Source organism: Piliocolobus tephrosceles, chromosome 14, assembly GCF_002776525.5.
Source record: "Piliocolobus tephrosceles isolate RC106 chromosome 14, ASM277652v3, whole genome shotgun sequence".
NCBI lineage: Eukaryota > Metazoa > Chordata > Mammalia > Primates > Cercopithecidae > Piliocolobus > Piliocolobus tephrosceles.
This window is the reverse complement of record NC_045447.1, coordinates 58,559,043-58,572,471: the sequence shown is the minus strand read 5'-3', so window position 1 is coordinate 58,572,471 and position 13,429 is coordinate 58,559,043.

The following is a 13,429-nucleotide window of genomic DNA, read 5'->3' as shown; positions in this document are numbered from 1 at the left end:
AAAAAAAAAAAAGAATATTATTGGGACAACCGGACTACAAATCTAAATATGAAGACGGAGTATTATATGGTGCTAACATTAACAATGTTAATTTCTGAATTTTGTTGTGATTATGCAGGGAAAATATCTCTGTTGGTAGGAAACACACATTAAAGTATTCGACAGTATTTGTGCATCAGCTTGGCAACTTAAATTATTTCAAAAACAAGATTCTCTCTCCTATAGTTTCAACTTTTGTGATTATTTCAAAGGATAAAAAGTGTGTGTGTATTTTTTAACTAAATAATCCACATTTGAGACGTGATGACTGAGGTCTAACCGAGCAGAATAGCCTTCTTTTTGTACACTATCATCAACTATACTGTTCTCCCCTTCCCTCTTCATAATTTAGGCCAAGAATGGCAAAAGCACAGTAGAAAGAAAAAGACCACCACTTCTCATGAAAATTGTGTAACATGAAACTCAGCACATGGGTTTTTAATGGGCGACAGAATAGGTTTAAACCCCAACTCTACTACTTGCTTGCTGTGTGGTTTTTGGCAAGCTATTAACTTCTCTGTGTCTCAGTTTCATCAATGTTAAGACAAGTATAATAATGGTGTCTCTTGGAGTTGTTGTGAAATCTAATTGAGATAATCCACCTAATATGTTTAGTATAGTGCATGGCATGTGATCCATGCACAATAAATGTTATTATTATTTATGTTATTATTAAAATGTAACATTATTATTAAAATAATATCACTTATGTTAAAATATTATTAATAGATAATGGCACTCTGTTCCATCAAGCTCTAGGTAAGTACTTTCAAAATGCTCTGAAGGCATCCCCTATTAATCAGTCACAGCCAGAAATAAGATGAAGCCCATTTTCTATTAACTGCTTTTTCAACAAATGTCAATTAATCCAAAGAAAGAAGAACCAAGTGTGTGCATACTCTAGAGGAACTTAGATGACATGTATTGGTCCTCATGTTATTAATTCATTCAAAAATGTTTACTGATTGCTTATTGTGGTCCTAGCATTGCTCCAGGCCCTGTTAAGTTAAACAGAGATAAAGATCCCTGGAATGGAATTTAATTGGATTAGGTAGGGTAAAGGGGGAGAAATAGTAAAGTATAAGCAAATGATATAGCAAGCAGTCCCCAACCTTTTTGGCATCAGGAACCTGTTTTGTGGAAGATAATTTTTTCCACGGACCAGGGTTGGGGAATGGTTTCAGGATGATTCAAGCGCATCACATTTATTGTGTACTTTATTTCTATTACTACTATATTGTAATGTATACTAAAAATAATTATACAACTCACCATAATGTAGAACCAGTGGGAGGCCTGAGCTTGTTTTCCTGAAACTAACTATGTTTCTCATCTGGAGGGAAACTATATTTCCTATCTGGAGGTGATGGGAGACAGTGACGGACCATCAGGCACTAGATTCTCACAAGGAGCATGCAACCTAGATCCCTTCTATGCCTAGTTCACAATAGGGTTCACACTCCTATGAGAATCTAATGCTGCCACTGATCTGACAGGAGGCAGAGCTCAAGAGGTAAAGTGAGCAATGGGGAGTTGCTATAAATACGGATGAAGCTTTGCTCACTCACCTGCCATTCACCTACTGCTGTGCGGCCCTGGTTCCTAACAGGCTGTGGAGCAGTACTGGACTGTGGCCTGGGGATTGAGGACCCCATGTTATAGCATACTACAATGCAGATGTATACTGGAGTAAAATCAATTAGGAGCATCTCTTTTTTTCTAAAGTTATTGACCTTCTGTATACAGAATGACACAAACAGATAGCTCAAGATCAGTCCCCAAGAAACACCAATATTTAAGGAATGAGTAGAAGAGGAGACCAAAAAGTGAAATAAACAGTGTCTAGGCCAGGCACAGTGGCTCACACCTGTAATCCCAGTATTTTAGGAAGCTGAGGCGGGTGATCACCTGAGGTCAGGAGTTCGAGACCAGCCTGGCCAACATGGTGAAACCCTGTCTCTACTAAAAATACAAAAATTAGTCAGGCATGGTGGTGGGCACCTGTAATCCCAGCTACTTGGGAGGCTGAGGCAAGAGAATCACTTGAACCCAGGAGTCAGAGGTTGCAGTGAGCCGAGACTGCGCCATCACACTCCAACCTGGGGGACAAGAGCAAGACTTCATCTTAAAAAAAAAAAAAGACAGTGTCTGGATCAGTAGAAGGAAAATCAGTTTTCAAGGACAAAGGATTGTCTAACAGTGTCATACACCACTAAGTGGGCAAGAAAAGTAAGTACTTGAAAACATATGTCAAAGTTAATTACATGGACATTATCAGTGACTTTGGCAAACAGAATTTTCAATGGAGTATTAAGGGTGGAAGCTAGATTTCAATTCTTATAAGAGGAAATGGAAATAAACAACAAAACAATATAGGCTATGCCCACAAAAAGTTGATCACTACATCGAAGAGAAAAAATAAGTGAAGATAGGAGTGGGAGGTTCAGTCTTGGAAAGTTTTGTTTTTTGTTTTGTTTTTAAAAGTGAGAAATACTCTCTGTTGATTAGAAGAAACCAGTAGAGAGTGGAAGAAATGGAACCAGAGCCTCATCTTGGGCTTGGTCTATAATAGGAAGGAGAAAAGAACAGGATCAACACAGGTTTGAGTGCAGGTTTGGAAGAGGAAGCTGAGTGTTTCATTCTGGTGGTTTCTATTTATTTTCTTGGTGAAATGGAAGACTAGAGCACTAGAGCACCATCTATGAGATTAACATGTTCCCTGGTACGTTCTATTTTCTTTGCTTTGAAACCTGTCTTGTCTCCCAATTCAACTCCTCTTCACCCAGCTGACATGCTCTTATACATGTACCTATAGCTCCATTCATAGCTATCATTATAGTCTATAAGATTTGTGACCATTTGATTAATTTCTCTCTCTCCTTCAGAGGGTCCTATCCATTTCTGTATTTTGCTTACAGTGCAACCACACAGTGTAGCACACTACATTCCAGCCCAAAATACAGTAGGCACCCAATAAATATTCAATAAATATTGAATGAATAAATGAACTTATTCAATAGAGGAGAAAGAAGTGTTCTAAACTTGAAGGGAGGGGGCAAAATTTAGGGTTGTGATAGCAAGAATGTGAGTGAGAGTTGACAAAGATCGGAGAGCAATATTGAGTATCAGCTTACATAGACTGGTGAACTAAATTGATAGAGGCACCAATTTGCCTTGATTTAAATAAGCAGAGGAGGTTCACACTCCATCCATGGTTGGGACTTTGGCAGGTGAGAGTCAACTGAATGACAATAAAACAAGGGATTCTAGGATATTGGTAAGAGAGCTGTAGAAGTATTAGACCCCACAATCTACAACACGTAAGTTTGAATTGTACATAAATGATCACATTCAGGGGCAACGTAGTCCTCCTCAAACCCTCTGCTCATGTTTAAGTCTTAATATTAGTCTTTAGTCTTAACACTTTACACCTAATGTAATATTTAATACACAAGTGAAGCTGTTAGATTGTACAGTGTCACTTGTGTGACCACTCAAATGGTGATATCAAAATAACAGCCATTACTTACTGAGTATATATTATGTATAAGACACTTCTCGAAGAGCTTTATGTATTTAGTCCTCATCATCTAATTCTTTTCTTTCCCTCTTAATCCTCAGCAGGATTCTCTGGTAAAATATAGTAAAGAAACAGAGACTCTGTTAGCATAACAACACATCAAAGTTACAAGAAGTGGCCTAGCTATCAAGAGAAAAATTTATCCTATAGATGCTCCATTGTTAAAAAATTTAATAACCTAAGCTTTTTAAAGATAAATGTTAAAAGGTACATGAACACTCTAAAAAAGATGTAGGCAAGTATGATTATCATGATTCTGAGAATGTTTCATCACGTGTCCAAGAGTGAACCAAACACATGAGCAGAAAGTGGAGGAGAGGTTAAGACAGAGGCAAAATGGAGGCAAGGAGACGAGAGATATGAAACCCTGGACAACCATCTGAGATGGATCTCTGTGGACTGAAAAGCATCTCATTAAGAGAAGTTAAGAGATAGTTTGCATGTTCTCTAACTCTAGGTGTGTTCACTGTTGATTAACCATGAGATTGTTTTATTTCTGGGAGTAAACAACACACTCTTGGCTGTCCAAAATTATTTTATTGACACTTAATACTCTTACTATGTGCTAGGCATTTGTCTAAAGGAATCACAAATATTATTAATAATTTATTTAATCCACAAAACTACCTTATGAAGTACTATTATTATCCCCATTGCACAAATAAGGAAACTGAGCTACTGACATATTAAATTCAAATGTTTGTGCATTACTGAGAGCATAAATATAATATTATTTCTAATCTTTATAATATTCTTGAGAGGCAGGTCTTATGATAATAATACCATTTTTAAAATGAAAATAAAAGAAATTTGTAATTTAGAAAAGTGAACATTTCCAAACATAGTTGGGATTTCTACTTCTGGTCATGAGGGACTGACAGGGTCAAGAATTACCCTCCCTCTATAAACAATTTAAAAACTAGACAAAATATAGAAAACAACTATATTCGGTCATTGAAGAATAGCCAGTCCAGGACTGTGATCCCTAAGAGATGGGAAACAAATGAGACTTTTTGCCTGGGGGCAATTTTTAGACTGTGTTGCAGGAAGGAGGACCCTTTCTAAGTAATCTCTCTGAGTTCAGAAGACAGAGATAAAAGACTGAGGAAGCCAAAGCATCTAAAATTTGCAAGACAGAGTAGCCAAAAGAAGTAAGCTACCCAGAGAAAGAGTTCTAGAATTTTTTTTATAAGGGTCTCCTTGAGTCTTTGGTAAATGCTAATGTGTACATGCACTGGGTAAAGCCCCATGAGGCTCAGCAAGTACAGTCTCCAAAGAAAGAATAATTGCTGGGGAGCTTTAAGTCAAACAACTTAAGTGCACATTTAAGACTGAAAATTGTTCAAGTTCCCACCAGCCACAGGGCAAAAGACCCTAAAATGACTAAAACTTAAATGTGGGGCTAAATTAACCCTAAAGTAAAGACTACTCCAGATCTGTCTTGAAAGAACATAAAAACAAGATTTTAAGAATCAAACTAATCCACAATTACCATAGCTGCCTACTAAAACAAAATCTAACACTCTTTAAAGGAATACAACAAAATCCATCACATAAAAATATACAATCACAATAACTGGCATTCAATAAAAAAAACTACCAGACATAGGAAATAAGAATATATAACCTATAATCAGGAGAAAAATTAATTAATAGAAAATAGATGATAGAATTAGCAAAAATATTAAACTGCTATCATAAATTGGCTCCATGTATTCAAAGATATGCAAGAAATCAAGTATAAAAATAAATGAAATCTTCAAACAAAGAAAAGTTCAAGATAAAAAATGTAATATCTGAAAAGGTCATCAGATAGCCAAAAACAACAAACAAAGATAATCAATAGTAAATAGAATTAAAAGTCAGCTCCATGTGACTCTAAGGTATTATTGTTTTCCATGGTGCATTCCACTGTATGGTGCTCTGTAAAAAGCCACAGCTAACAACAAAAGCATGCATGTCACCCAAACAGAGGGACCATGAGTAGAGGGACAAATGGCCATGACACGAGGAAAAGAACAGTTTTAGAATCAAAATAGACAGAGGCTCAAATTCTAGCTCTGTAACTTGTCAACTAGGTAAACCTACGTGAATCTTCAGAAACTTTGAGTTTATTCCTTCATCTGTTAAATCAACATAGAAAGGCCTACTTCATACAAAGCAATAATTGATACTACAGGTAAAAAAGTATTACCATGTTGCTTGGCATGTAGGCACATGAAACTTTTCAATAGCTGATAGAGAAAAACCCTAAAATTCTCATGTATATTCAAGAAACTAAATAAATATTGCTGATTAGAAGGCCTGACCCAGGCTCAGGAAAAGTTATGGTATAGTGTGGTGTGGTGTGTGTGTGTAGGGGGGGTGGTCCTGGGTGGGTCAGATGATATCAGTGAACATATTTTTCTCTGAATAGCATGCAAAGTCTTAATGAATAATGCTCTTCCTACCTAAAAAAGGCACCAGGCATTCTAGGTGGAAATCATCATAGAAAAGGATCTGCCAATATAATTTATGAAATACAGCAAGTCAACTTTACCTTGGAATGAATGCTCTGTTTTTCCCTTGAAACAAACAATGTACTGGAAGTGTCAGTGTTTTACACTAAGATAATACTGGCTCTGAAATCCAGGCTACCAAATGTGCAGTGCTTGGGGAGAGAGTTAACTTTATTAAGGCTCCATTTCTGCAAAAGAGGAATGCTGATAATTACCTTGCAGAGTAATTATAAGGATTAAAGAAGATAACATGTATAAATTGCCTAGTAAAGACATTAGTAATTTAATATTTATTTATTCCCTGCCCCTTTGAAGTCCTGCCCCAGCCCCCCAAATCATATTTATTTTATCTCTTGGTACCAGGAAATCCTCCTTTTGTGGGAACTGAACTAAGATTCTATTCCACTGACCCTCTGATGTCAACTTCTTCAGTTTAGACTTGTCACTTCTTCCTTACCTGAAGAAATATTTGAGGGATTAAAAGAGACAAACACCAGAGAAGTCATTGTAACCTCACAGGGTTTTTGTCACATTTGGAATTCATTAATCTGAGTTTTGAGAAAGAACTCAGTTGACTTCACTCCTTGGTAGAGCAAAGAGAAAAATAAACCAGAAGACTACATAATATTAAAGAACTGGAACCTTTGCCCTTTGCCTTCTTAATCTGGCCTACATTTTTCAAGGCTCTAAGCAATTATCAAATGACGGAGTTGTCTAAAATCAATACTGCTTACTTTGTGTAACTACCAAAAATCAGATATGAAGACTGGTGCCTGACCTGGTCCAGAGATTAATGAGTTTGCTGAGCAACAAAGTCTAACTAACTGGTTACACATTTTTCTTGGCACAGTCAACAGCCAGGACCTAAAGGATGTGTGAAGGCTATGGTCTAAAATGGTTACAGGAAATACTGAGACTGGTGCAAGTGGTATCAAAAGACCAGATGGGAGGCTGTCCAAATGACCTATAGAATGCTATGCCAGAAACCCAAGTTCATCCGAATGCCAGGTAAAAATAAACTTGTGGGCTAAGATAAGAATTGCTGTCTCAAACAAGGTACTTCATAAATAAATCAACTAAAACTAAGGCAAGATATTGCTGCTTAAAAAAAATCTTAATTAAAAGTGTAATATTAGATCTGTAAAGCTCATTACAAAGACTAAAACTGGTGTGCCTGGGATACAAAGAGGGAAGAGTGTTAAACAGATGTATTTAAATACAATTTCAATTTTTTCTGGGCTTAATTACACTTAAATGTTGGACCAATTTATCTTCATGATTAACTTCCTGAGGGCACCCTAGCTTGACCCCATCTCTTGGTGTCAAACTTCACTTTGACTAACCTAGGAAGCTGGGAAACCCAATCTGAGCCACCTTTGGTCACATATAAATGCAAAATGAAAGAGGTCATTCTAAAGTCGTGAAACTGAGAGACTGCTGCTCAGAGCGGCTTCTCTTGAAATTCAACAGAAGATGGCTTGGAAGTGGTAACACACACTCAACAACAGGTAGCAATTGGGGCACAGGTGGAGCAGGCTGGAAAGATGTCAGTGTCTTTGATAAGCATTCTGTGTGGTGACAGTTCAACAGTTCTCCTGTTTGGGGCAGGAATAATGGTTCTTAAAAACATCTTAACACACAGAAACAAATGTCCTCTTTGTCACTGAGTCTGTGCTGTAGATAGAGTCAGGTCATATAATGAAACCATTCATTTGCCTTGGGAATATAAACTGAGCTTCTTCCTACTCATATCATCCATTCTGAAGGTCAGGACAAGATTAAGTTCTCCCGAAATGAATCAACTCCTGGAGGTGCACTGATAATTTTCAAAATGGTTTAATTACTTCAGTTTCTGAGGCCCTCAGAATTGTTTTTTTTTTTCTTTCTGAACCATCAGCATACATATTTATGTAACAAATGGAAAAAAGCATTTAAAAAAAAACAAATTCTATTATGGAAGGCAGAAAACAGACACTATGAAATAGTTGCCAGACAGCTATTATTTGGGATTGAGTGCCTAGATACCAAGTATTGTGGTACTTCAAGACTTTGAGGTTGCACCACATGGACTTTTAAAAGGGTGTAATTTTGAATCATAACTCCACATTATTTTGGCTTTCACATTACCATCCCAGACAGTAAAAAAAACAGTGATTATTTTCTTAAATATAAGACTGAACACTATAGTGTTTAAGTTTAGATTAGTAAAATTGAACTTTTCCATTTCCAATTAATGTCTATTTCTCATTAACATCTGGTTATAACTAGAAAATCACACACTGATGTGAAAGGAAAATGTACATATGTGCATGGTACAGGAGAAGCGTGGCAGGAAGTCAAGGGCATTACAAGAGAGGCAATAGGTACAGAGCATTTTATAATTGTTTGGGATATAAATACAGACGCAAACACTTTCTTAAAATAAAAAAGCAGTGATACATTTTCTGAAAGTCTAAACAATTTTACATTAGACTTTACAATAGACTAATTTATCATTTTATTTAATTATCAGGAGGTAAATCACTAAGATCATTAATTCTCAGATTTAATGAAACAAATATTTTGCAAGTTGAAGCTAGGTGATTTACTGCTACAATTAAATAAAAGCAGGTATTTTCCAATTCATACACAAGTTAATGGATACAGCTTTCTAAATTATAAGCATTTTCTTCCTCATAAATTTGTCTTAAGCCATTAGTGCAGGTAATTGTTTATCTTGTCTTCTCAAGGTGGTATCTGATTTGCCTATAATATACAATTAAGGTTGTCATAGCAATACTTCATCGTGTTCTGTTAAAAGTACCATGACTCTTAGACATTCTTTCCCTTAAAGAAGTTAGAAGACAATAGACTAATACTATCGATCTATTGGCAGATAGGTAATTTCAAGCTGTGAAATAAAGAGAAAGACCAGGCGTGCTTCCCCTGGGCCTCAAACAGAAATGAGGACTTTGGATGTGGTCCGTGGAAATGTAGGGCATTGCATGCAAGGCAATGTGGATGTCGTTGGCTGTCTTTTCAAAGGATGACGCTCTAGTGAGTGATACACAATTAACTTCGAGACTTTTCTGGAAGTCAGTGCTTTCATTAGCTGTACCTTATGTTTCTCCAAAAAGAAACTCGATTTTTACATACTTGCTTTGCCTTTGAAACTAAGATAGTAAGGGTTTGAAATGATCATAAATTCTATTCACTTAATAAAAATTCCGTCAGTCATTTTAACAAGTATTTACTGAGTGCCTACCAATGATAGCACTGAAACCTAGATATTCCACATTTGATTCCTTAGAGATTGGTTATAATGTTGCATTACATCGTTTTTCTTGGCTTTCCTGAGAAGAACAAGAAGTTGCTAGTTTTCAGATTCAATTGTAATTTTGCCAAGTCCTAAGAGCTGCAGAAAAAACACACATACCAAAACATATTAACAAAGAATTACAAATATTAGCTAAAGGCAAGAGAAATGCCATGGAAGACTTTGCATTATCAGCATGCTGCTTGATTACTACTTTTAAAAACAGCCCATTAATGTTTAAAAAATTAAAGAAGACTAGTATAAAAGAATGCTAAACTGATTCTGCCTACAGCCATAAAAGGTTGTTTTCAGGAGCACATGAAGAAAATCAAAAGATGAGATTAAATTAGAAACAGGATATTCATGCTATAGCTATAAAATGATTTACTGAGATATTTGGTATTGCATAACTTAGGAATGAAATCAAAGTTGAAAAATCTTGGAAATTTCACAGACTATTAGACTGGATGACTTTAATCTAGAAAAATCCTTTTTATTTTCATGGCTTCTCTAACTTCTTCACACTGAACATAAAATCCATTTGTGGTGTAAGTGCAAAAGAACTTGACCTAAAGTCGAGCACAAAGTGAAGAGACTCAGCCTCATATGTTCTCCAGAGTTCATCTAAAATTATTGGAAGCAATAAAATAAGGGATGGTAAAAGAGAGGGCAAACACCAAATGTTGGGAATTTATATGGGCTCTATTTTAAAAAGGTGAGGAAGAATAGAGAAAAAGAATCTAAAGTTTAAGACGTTTTCAAACATTAGCAATCCTAAGTCATGTAAGTGTGTGACTTGAAGGACAAGGCACATTATGAAAAAGAGAGAATCAATAATTGGGGTCATAATTTTTTAAATCAATACAACTATTTTAGTGTTTGTGGAAGTTCTGTTAAGATATGAGAGTAGGAAAATAATTTAAATTTTTAAAGTGTACTTAGATATATAAATACTTCTATCCAGTGATGGCATTTGGTGAGTGTAGGCAGAAAAGGCTCACATCCCTTATGAAGAGGAAATACCCTGTTCATAATTCCTATGACTGAGCCAGCCACATTGTGTAGCAGGCTGGAAGTGGTTGGACCAGAGGTGGTATATATGACCAAAGGGCTGCCTATGCAAGAAACCTATAATGAGGCCTGGTCTGAAAGGAATACTGGGCCCATCAGGTTCTCTCTTGGGAACTGGAACTGGGATAGATAAAGACTCTGTTACAATTAACAGTGGGAGGTGAAGCTGAAAGGTCATGATGTAGAGACAGGCAATGGTACCCATACAATTCCATCTAAGACAAGTCTATGGTAAGAGAAAAATGAGTAAGAAAATATAAAGTGAAAAAGACTCTCAGAGGGGAAGAGGGAAGCAATGATCAATAGTCATAAAGAAAATGACAGGTGAGGAAAACAGCATACCCTTAAAGCTGCTTTGGTTCCTGACATCATCTGATCCCAGGCCTTGTAAATTCTTACACTGGACCCCTTCTCCTCGAGGTAGCCAGGGCAAGCATCTGATCCATAAAATAGAGCTAACCAGAATAGCTTATGTAATAAAGCACTGCTGGAAAGCCTGAACAGATAAATGTGTCCTCATTTATTGAAAGCGATTGCAGCAATATGTGTGTGTGTTTACACCTTAAAAGCTGACACCTTGGAAGTACTTTGTATATGAAACAGAACAATTGATAATTGCTATGACAGATATTCATCAAATGTGTTATATGTGCAAGGTTTTGTACTAGATACTATGAAGATATAAATATACAAAGAAGACATGCACTGTATCTTCAAACAGTACTTAGAGGAGGATCTCTTGTTTCTCTCTCACAACCACAAATAAGCTGAAGAATAAATTCTGCCCTTCAAACATGGCAGGTGCGCAATGATGTTTTACAGAAACAAATGCTTTATATGATTGAATCACATACAAAATGTTTTTGGGACATATAGGAAAAAGCAATTTTATTGAAGAGGATCAGGGAAGATTTTTATCAAAAAGAAATGTCATTTTTACTGGGCATTATGGGATGGGCAGTTCTTCAGTAAAAAGAGAAACATGGCAAAATACACCAAATGGCATGAAGATGTAAATGTGTGTTAGATTTTTAGAACAGTCTGCTTTGGTTAGGGCACAGGTACCTAGTAGATACAAGAGGAAAAATGGTTCAGTGCAAACTCATGGGGCACATTCATTATAAGGCTAAGGAATTATGACTTTATTCAGTAACCCAGCAAGACACTAAGATCATCAAATGTATGTCTTAGGAGGATAACTCTAGCAGACATGGAAAACAGGTTCAGATTGGGAGAAGGGCAGGAAATAGAGGCTGGGAGATGAATTAGAAGATTTTAAGCTGGCTGCTTGTGAGCTGGGTATGAACAAAGGCAATGGCAGCAGTAATGGGAAGCAGTGACTACCTGAGAGACACTGCAGAGATGTAATCAACAGGATTTGACACATGATTAGATGGGGAAGGAGGTGTGAGGACAGGTGAGAAAAAAATGAAAGGTAACATTCAGGTTCCCAAAGTGAATGAGTGGCAAAGCTTTTAACCAAGATAAGAGAAGAAGCCATTTAGATTGGAGCAGGTTTCTGGTTTTCTAAGGATTGAGTTTGTGGTACCAATGGCACAACCATTTGAAAGGATTTAAAGAGCAACTAGAAAATGCAAAACTGGAGTAAAGCAGAGAAGTATGGGCTAAAAACGTTAGGTAGGACATCTTCAGTGTTTGCAAGAGCTGAAAACCAAATGGTAGATACAGATGCCCTAGGAAGAAAGAGAAATCGATTTAAAAGATTGGAAAAGTATTGAAAATATGCTTTAAGAGGAAGGGTGAATTCGGTGACTAGTCAGAGAGAAGACTGAGAGACAGTTGTTAGAAATTTGATGAATAAGAGTAGTGTCATGAACATCAAAAAGGGAGTCTTGGGGGAACTATGGTCAACAATGTGAGTGACTGCTGGGTTTGCTGACTATTCAGTCATGAACACCTCACCTCTGGAAGCAGCAGTTCCAATCTAATTATGAGAACAGAGGACAGATTGCAATGGGTCATGAAGAAACAGAGGCAATAAATATTAGCTCTTTTTGCTAGAAGTTAGGGCACAAAGAGAATGTGATGGATGGGCCAGTAACAAAGAGGAGTGACAGCATCCAGAGAAGTTTAATTTTTAGATACATGAGAGGGTAGAAGTGAATAAACCTGTGAAGAGAATGTGACCTATCCAAGAAAAAAGTTTTGTTTTATGAGGCAGTGACATTAAGTCTTTCAATGGCCCCTCATCTAACTTATATTACCTGTACTTTTAATAAGGCTAAGGAGACCTGTGTTGGGCCCCATCCCTGTATTGCACACCCCATTTCCTCTTTTCCTCACTATTCTCAACACTCCTGACATGTCAGTTGTTGATGTGCCAAAATTTCTAGCTTCATGGCTCTCATACATGCTGTCTGGGATACTCTTCCCCTGCCCTCCACCTCCTTTTTTATTTTTTGCCTGAACTTAAACAATATTTCTCCCTTACAGTGTTTTTCCTTTACCACTTCTTGTCTAAATTAGGTGTCTTTGTTATGTTTCCATACACAAACAAAAAAGTCCTTCGCAATAATAATCAAACTTGCAATGATTATCTTTTTTCTTAGACTGCAAGTCATGGAAAGGTACGGACTATGTATGGTACATGAGACGTGCTTAATAAATATTGAATGATGAATAAATAACTGAAAAAATCTAGGTCATGGCACAGGAAGTCAGGAAAAGGCTTTCTGTGCTCTACTAAAACTGACAGACCTTTTATATTCAATTCAGGTAATGATGCAAAGAAGAGTTATCTAATTCAAAATAATTACAAGCACCATGTTATGACTTTGAATGTGTTACATTTAGGGAAATATTCATCTACAGACTCTACTATTTCAATTTTAATGTGTGGGCTTTCTCTTATTGGATTTGTGACCTTACCACCAATTGTATTTGCTTCTTTTTTTTTTTTTTTTTTTTTTTTTTACCTCTTTTTCA